Source organism: Triticum aestivum, chromosome 6B (assembly GCF_018294505.1).
Source record: "Triticum aestivum cultivar Chinese Spring chromosome 6B, IWGSC CS RefSeq v2.1, whole genome shotgun sequence".
NCBI lineage: Eukaryota > Viridiplantae > Streptophyta > Magnoliopsida > Poales > Poaceae > Triticum > Triticum aestivum.
The window spans coordinates 5121952-5128858 of NC_057810.1; positions in this window are offsets into that span (position 1 = coordinate 5121952).

The window sequence follows — 6907 nt, forward strand, 5'->3', positions numbered from 1 at the left end:
GTAACATATATGTATTGCGGCGAGCGTGTGGAGAGTGCAAACCATAGCGAACAAGCGCTGAGGCTCCCGCTTATATATATATACTAATGTAGTACGGACTGAGCTCTGGTGCCTTCACTCCATCTGCTCTTGGTTGTATGACAGGTGAGCCAGCCACATTTTGGGCCCATCTGTCATAAACCCAAAGGCAGGTGCACTAAGTCAATGAAGCTGCGTCCATATAGTACTCTCGTGTGTATACGACTAATATATAGTGGACTGAATTTCTTATTCTCTCCATAACAATCGTTTTAAATTTTGTAAGTATGAAATGAAACTCTTTGTTTAATGTACAGAGGGAGTACTACTTCCGATGAACTAACGATCCACGCTCACGCGTTCTGGTTGCACTTCCTGTCCTTCACGTGTGGTACACTACCCTCCCTTAAGTGAATAACCACACATGCGCCAAATTATCGAAAACGTGTGAGAGTGTGTACAAATAAAGAATTTTAATTTCAATTATCGGAAAGGTTTGAGAGTATTACAAAGTTTGACTTCAGTCAAATCTAATATGCGGAGTAAATAAAAATGGAGGGCTACTACGTCCATCCGGGTTTTTAGTCCACACCATTTTTTAAATCAAAGTTAATAGCTAGACAAATAAAATTACATGGGAGCTGGAGACAAAGTTGTGAGAAGGCTTAGAAATCAATACAAAACTTATGCTCTTAGTACCAATGTCGATCCTTCTTCGAGGAAACATTTGGTTCATAGCCAATTGTGTGATAAAATTGCACCAACATGAAATACGACTGCGTCTCCAATGCAACCAAGGTGAACTGACGAAGGATATCATCTTTGTGCATAACAAGCAAAGAGCACTGATGGAAGACAACTTGTTTTTCATTGAAAATCGATCAGCTTCACCAGCCGACGCAACCATGAGGCGCGACCATGAGCATCGATAGTTTGTGGTCTATTTTTTGTCCTAGTTTTTTTGTTTCTTGTTTCTACATTATATACTTGTGGGAGCTTAGATGTGATATCCTTAAATAACATCTAGATGTGAATTGGACAAACTGATTTTCTAACGTACCAAGAAAGAAAACTCGATCAAAAACACACCCCAGCTTCCAGGTCGCGAGAGTCGTTGCGCACACACACATAGATATAGACATGCATATATGTGTTTATGTAAAATTGCATTTCCATCTCCATCTCCAATCATATTTGTCCAACTGACACATTATTCACGTTGTAATTATATACGCAGCAATATTAACATACAACATCTCTTGTTTGCGCATGTCCGGACCGCTGCCATGGTCGGTCCTGACCAACCCGAACCCTCTTCATCACCCGCGCGTGCTTCCCGCCTGAAACGGTCAGTGCCGCATTCATGCCCGGCCAGAGCGGACATGACCTCTGACTGGCGCCGGCATTGAAGCGGCGCACCGGCTGGGAGAGCGTCGCCCACGCTGCTTCCGGGTGCACGCGGCTGCTCCGTGTTCAAAGGTCGCAATAGCCGGCTACAACATGCATGTAAAAAGTTTTTGGGAGTCCGTGCTACAGCTAGCTGTCCTCCCCCAACTCGTCAATCTCTTCCAGTAGTGCTAGTAGTACCCCATGGCGCGATCCATCGACAAGCAGGCGGGAAAGTTATCGTATACTCGGTTTGTGGTGAGTGGCATGCCGAGCGACCGTGTGGGCCGGGTCGAGCTGTGGAGGAGGGTGAGACACGAACATGACAGACATGATTTACTATGTGATTTGACTGCTCCTTAGTGGCCCCTACACGTACTCCCCCTATGTGTATGCAACAGTCACACGTACACATGGACGCAAAAACGCGCGCGACGGAACACAAACGGTCACGCTAAGTGCTCAACCTACACGTGCATGCACACACATACCCAGTCAGGGTGAGCTAGTGACCGTATAAACACCGGAAAATATATATATTGAGCGCAATGAGCGTATTATGAAGTCCACTGACCGTATTTTTACAAATATAAAGTGACAAACAGTGTATTTATCTCGTTTGAAATTAATCCATATTAATCGGAGAGGAGGCAGTATGGACTAGCATTACTTGTGCGCGGTGGCTCGTAGGACAAGGAGAAACTTTTGACTAATGCAAGCTCTCCCTCGCTCAGGCGGTGGACGTGCAACAGTTAATTCGGTGTCAGATTGCCAGAAGCATAGACTATACTACTAGTGCTACTATTGTTTAACTTCCCGAATAGGCAAATAGCCAAGCGCAAAGTTTACTAATATAGTCTATAAGGTACGTACTATACTAGTACTAGGAACCAGATGGAGGAGCGTCTGCACTCTTATTATAATTTTAAAATGTGATAAAGCATTCTTCAACACATTTGGTTATCTTCGAGGGTTCTCGCATGTGATAATGGAAGTTGATTGCATGGAACACTCGCCACTATTCTCGCTTAATTCTGGCTCATATCCTGTTACAAATAGTAGCGCTCGGTAATATTTCCTCTTTTTTTGTTATTCAGCATGTAAACAGGTCAGCAAACCTTGCGGCGCATCTTCGTGCGAACCGTGCTTGCTGCACTTTGAATGTGGCCGAGAGCTGGCTTGATGAAACACCTCGCTTCCTACTTCTTTTTTTGCGGGGTACCTCGCTTCCTAGTGACCAGTGTCTTGGCTGATCGTCCTAAGAATGCTTATATATGAATAAAGCTCTCTCATTTACCCGCAAAAAGGATTGAGCCATATTAACCAGAAAGGAGGGAGTATGGACTAGCACTACTTTTTGGTGTGTCCCGTCAACTCGTAGAACGAGGAGAAGCTTGCAGGACAAGGTGAAGCTCGCTTACGCGTTTTGACTAATGCAACCTACCCTCGTTGGACATGCATCAATCCATTCGATGTCAGATTGTCAGAGGCATACACTGTAGTACCCAACATGCGGAGTACCATCATTGTTCGACTTCACGAAGAGGCGAAGAGCCAAGCGCAGTAGTACGAGTAGTACTACTACTAGAACCGCATGGTGGAGCGTTTGTACTCTTATTTCTTTTTATCTCTGATAAAGTACACGTTTATTCCGGAGAAGGGCGGAAAACGGCAGCCCAACATCAACATGTAATGGATGATATCGATCAACCAACCATGCTTGAAAATATCTTGGCCTCCATGCAAACCCGTCTGTGTGTTTTCGCTCCTCGTCTCTCTCAAGGAACGGCGGGTTGGCTCTTTGCCATCAATTGAGATCGGTTTGCTCACACTCCTGTCCCACATGTCAGTGATATGCCAAGAGGAGGTGCGTTGACCAACTGGCCATACGCGTACTTGGTTTTGAACCTTCATACTACTCCTGCCTCCGTCACAGTTTACAGGGCGCGCTTCATTATGATGCATTTCTCTCAATGCATTTCCACCACCAGAGAGACTTTAGACGCATTTGGTTTAATGCTCAATTAATTAGGGCGTGGTAACCGCAATCAAGTCCAGAATTTTCTCTCCATGTAACTACGGAATGGAGTAAGTGCATGCATGTGTGTACCCGGGGTGGAAGCACTGTATGCATGTGTATACGCATAATTCCCTCTACTAGTAATAGATGCCGTGCTATAACTATCAATGCTATTTTTCAGGCCGATCGCTAGTCGCCTTGGTCCCACAGATCTTTTTTATTTTTTCTGAAGCGCGCTGTATAAACAGTGACGGATGGAGTAGTATGAGCGGATTCAAAGAAGAGCGTATTTATGGTTGCTTCTTCAGAGCAACTTACAGTGGGAAAGGTAGGGCTTACGATTTGACTGCTCATTACTCACTATTAATGCGGCGCAACGACCGAGCTGAGTCTCCCATGCAGTTGTGCACTACCCCCTCGGTTCTTAAATATACTCCGGAGTATATTTGTCTTTCTAGAGATTTCAACGAGTGACTACTCAAATATTTGTCTTTTTAGAGATTTCAAATGGACTGGCACATACGGATGTATATACATATTTTAGAGTGTAGAATCTCTCATTTTACTCCGTATGTAGTCACTTGTTGAAATCTCTAGAAAGACGAATAGAATATTTAGGAACAGAGGGAGTACACATATGAAGCAAAATGAGTGAATCTACACTCTAAAATATGCCCGTTTGAAATTTGTAAAAAGATAAATATTTAGGAACGAAGGAGTATAATTTTGTGCATGGCACATGGACCTGGATGATGAAGAGGCTTCTGGCAATGCTATCAAGCTTCCATCATTTGTTTACATAATTGACGTACTATACAAATAATTTTCCAGCGAGACATGAAATTGTACAATGGTGTGAGCTTTCAGCTTCTATTTCGCATGTCTTGCCATCGATGCTCTTTCGGAAACAATAAAAAACTAACTTCCTTGCTAATGCATGTCAATTATTAGCAGATCAGAGCTAATAATTACATCACAACTGAAGATAGAGTTGTGAGAAGGTGTTAAATTAAAATTGATCCATACTTTCATTGGCAGCAACGTCCCCCCAGCTCTGTCTAAATCAACAAGGCATGTTGGGAAAAAAGTAGCTGTCTGGAGCATGCAACATTCCGATCATTTTGTGCAGTGCCACTAAATAAGAGCTGAGCGTCCCTGTTCCAAAGATATTAAGTGTGATTACGATAATAGAGGACTGCTGATGAAACAATAAACACATAAATAGAAGCCAGTCACCTTTGCAGTCTCTTTTAAGACTAACTAGTTGGAGAAGATTAGGCTCGGAGTTGGATGAGGAGGATAGAGCAAAACCAATCTCCCTTTGTACAGCCGCACTGAAATGTAGAGACGTTGCCCATGTGACATTTTAGTACAACTGCACAAAACACTCTTAAGAAAAAAGTGATTTGCGCAGTTCACCAAAAGGTCGCAATAGCAACGAGGTGAAATGGATAGCCCTGTTTGCAAAAAAGAGGTAGAAAGGAAACAATTACTGGCCAATAACAGTTGATGACACATGCAACGACAAAAAAGAAGCATATTCCTTGCCCTAAGGGAAGATAACAACACGGTTGTGTTTGTCTAAAACGGTGTGAGGACGAGAATGCAATATGGAAAGTACGCTGGACGAGCTACATTTTGGGCAAAGAACTATGGAAGATCCACATGCAGCGACGTGGGAAGACGGGCAGTGGAGCAAGGCCGGAGGGGATACCTGGAGGTCGTCGGGATGTAACTAGGTGAGCAGCGGCGGGCGGAATCTGCGAGTAGGCGGCGTAGGCCCTGCCGCGCCGGAGCTTGGTCAGAGAGAACGGCGTGTACCGCAAATCAGGACGTGCTGCCTCGGCACCGTCGAATGGAGAAACGATGCACTTCCTCCCTTTCCCCCGGCGGACGGGATGTGGCCGGATCAGTGACCAACGGTGAGAGAGAGAGAGAGGCCACCGCAGCCTTGTGTGAGATACTCTGAAGAGCGACAAACCAGGCACGCAAGGCTCCATTGTATATAGTGAGCGGACTACCTTTTTCTCCATAAAAATCGTTTTATATTCTGTGTACATGGCATTGAGCGCTATAACTTTGTTTAAAAAATAATGCGGTAACGCGTCATGTCGAACTTTGTTTCGTGCAGGCGTGGTACACGACCTCCCTAGATAAACAACCGCTACAGGCGTTCAAATTAGCACGTGGGCTGCCATTTCGTAAAGAAATGAGCTCCACCGTGTTCCCGCGCGGGTGTGGCTGGGCACGAAGCGTGAGTATGTGCACGGTGCACCTATTCTCTTCTTGTATACGTACACCACCTACATGGGGTTGTGTGAGAGAGATACAAACCTAGAGAGATATAGTGTGTGGGTTCTTGAGAGTTTTTTTTTGGGGGGGGGGTTCAATCAAAAAATGTAACATATGCAATGTGTGTGAAATAGAGTCCTGGATATAACATATATATAGAGGGGGTGATCCACAAGAAGAGAGTGGAGGTATCACCGGCTTGAGGTGTCCATAGAATCGAAAAGAGGGATGATGTGTGTGTGTGTGCGCACGCGCGATTGATAAAGAGTGCCATCGAATTTGTGTGTGCCCACGTCAAAGATATAGAGTGGCTGGCCTACTGGAACGTGAGAGGGGACATGTGCAGTTTGTCTCTGTGGCATGGATACCTACCTGCAGCGCTCGACTATCGGTGTGTGGTGGGGGAAGAGGGAGGCCCAATTAACTATAGAGGTACAATGGCTGGTATATGTGTGGAGGAGGAGAGAGGCCTACCTCATGTATTAAGGAGATCGATCTGCCTCATGTATTAAGGGAGATCGATCGGCATCCATGCATATGTGCGTGAGAGGAATTAGGTTGGGAGAGAGACAGAGCTAGAGTGTTGGAGGGGGTGGTAGTGGAGTTGCTTCTAACAAATGGTGGGATAGGCTTGCTAGACAAACGGAGGGCACGCCCGCAATATCAATAAGAGAGGAGATGGCTGCTTGTTGTCTGTGCACGTGCGTGTGAGAGACGGGTCAGGAGGCATGCACGAATGATGAGGGGGGACGATGTGGCTGTGGTAAGCAGACATAACTACATAGGAAGATCAATCGCCCTTTGTTATAGAAAGGAGAGACATAACTTGTGAGGTACGTCGATCGATGGGAGGGTAGTTAAAGTTGATCCAGGTATATGTTGGGAGATCGATCAGTATACATGCATGTGTGTGTTAGAAGCAAATGAGGCACGAGGAGAAGGATAGAGATAGAGGGATGCATGTAGGAGGTGGTACGAGAGGCATACTATATCGAGCGGGGAGGAGTGTGCGAGTACGAGAACGATGAAAAGAGTGCTGGGAGTGAGGCATGGACGGTGACAAGAGAAGAGGGGAAGCTTGTGTTTGTGCTAGGCACACCTGGCTAGAGAGGCATATCGATCGATGTGTGCCGTAAAGAAGGAGCTGGGGGGCCTACACACACCGTGGGTGAACGACCTAAAGTGAAAAGA